Source organism: Chelonoidis abingdonii, chromosome 2, assembly GCF_003597395.2.
Source record: "Chelonoidis abingdonii isolate Lonesome George chromosome 2, CheloAbing_2.0, whole genome shotgun sequence".
NCBI classification, from domain to species: Eukaryota; Metazoa; Chordata; order Testudines; family Testudinidae; genus Chelonoidis; species Chelonoidis abingdonii.
The window spans coordinates 286,185,184-286,187,165 of NC_133770.1; positions in this window are offsets into that span (position 1 = coordinate 286,185,184).

The window sequence follows — 1,982 nt, forward strand, 5'->3', positions numbered from 1 at the left end:
TAACTCTGAGGTCTTCAAAAAGCCCCTTGTTTCCTTTCAAAAACAGACTGTGCAATCAGAAGCAAAGAGGCAGAATGAGGTCATTCTTCCTGTTAAGTAGCCTCACATCACAAGCATTCATTTGAAGAGTAAAGTGAAGTTTAAGATTAGGCAAGTGAACAACTCTGCAGGGTGTTGCAAAATGCAAGATATGCCAGCTTTAAATAAGGTTTTTCTATTCTATTTACAGCATGGTGCACCAAACAAGCACCTTGTCTGTGATGCTTGTAAAACAACTGATACAACTTTTTTCCATGTCTTTTATTTATAAATCTGATACAGTTATGACTCAGCATACTTTACAGTCATGTATTCCTATCACTTAGTATAACACTAATGTTGTGAGACTTGAAGGCTTTCATTGCATTACTGTGCCTAAAATAATCCTATTTTACCCCCAAATCCCTGAATGTTAACAAAATCCCATCCAAGAGCACTGTAGTACAGAGGAACATCTGTTAATATTTCATAGTTCAGTCACAGGTCAGTTGTTTTTCAACAACCACCCCATGGCTGATCATAACAGAATTATGCAAACGTCAGGTAAAAGTACTTTGGAGGATGAAATAACTATGGCCAGGGAAATATTTATAAACAACGCCATAGCCACTACACTTCAATGATACAGAAAACAACAGAAAAAAACACCACTAATTCCAGCTGAAATAAATTGAGTCTGAATGACTAGTTCTAACAATTAGAATTATTAGATTGTAGAATAGTCTTCAAAGGGAAATGGTAGAAACCCCACCACTTGGGTAATTTAAAATTACACTGTTGTAGGGACCAATCCTATTCAGGCAGAGGAATAAAATGACCTGATAAATATTTTCTATCTCTGACTGCTATGACATTATGTATATCAGACAGAAGGATAAGAGATGAATAGTACTATAAAAGACAAATATGTAATATCTGACTTCATTTTCTTCCTGAAGAAAGTGAAAAAATGCCTTCTGTTGATGTACTCACAATAAATGAAAGCAATCTGCTGAGTTAAAAAAAACCAGCAGTAATCTGGCACAGGTTATTGCAAAAGCATTTCAGTATTGCCTCACCCTCTGAAATGTTTCACTTTAGGTCCTTCCACTCCATACTGAAAACTGAAGGACAAATTCATACTTGGTGGAACTTCCTTGACTTCAGTGAATTTACGCCAAGGAGTAAATTTAGCCTAAAATGCTTCCAGAGTTGCATGAACTTTGCAACAGTCTGAATAAAACCACCACCAGCATGAAGTCTTCATATAGTGGAACAAAGATGAAGGAAACCATTATTTGTTTTGATCTGAATCTCTTGTGTTCCAGAAAAATATGCCTTTATTGTACTTTTAGTAAGCACAAATGTATTAAAAATACACATCTGTCTATGTTAAAGGTGCACTGTCAACTTTAAAAAAAAATCAAATTCCTATCTGAAAATGTTTTATCTATAATATGGTTACTCATGGTAGTGGCCCTATAGTTAAGATTGAGTTCTAAAATAGGGCGTAAATTCCTGTTTTTCTCTAAAAGTAGGTGGCCTGTAGATACGTTTTCTATGCTCTTTGAATTTTCTGTATAGCTTTTGTTTTATTTCTTTTTATCTTCATACATTTTCAATAGGAAGTCTCTGAAAATGAGTTCTGACTGACTTATTTCCTGGGTAATCTGATGTTTCATTGTTGGCCGATATCTTTTTAAAAAAATATTGTCTATCTGCACAAAACTTGGTAGACGTGTGCGTCCTTACTAGGTCTGGTTCAGTGGGTAGTTTTTGAAAAGAAATAATCTAGATTTAGGGTTAATGTTAGCCTTTAACTTTCAGTTATGATAATCATTGTGCCAAGGACTGCTGACACATAATCTTTGTGTGCTGGTACATGCCTAAGCCTTTTTTCCTCAGAACTTCAGAAGCCATGCTTTTCTGTCAGATTTTATACTATGGTTGGGAAGGATTTTATG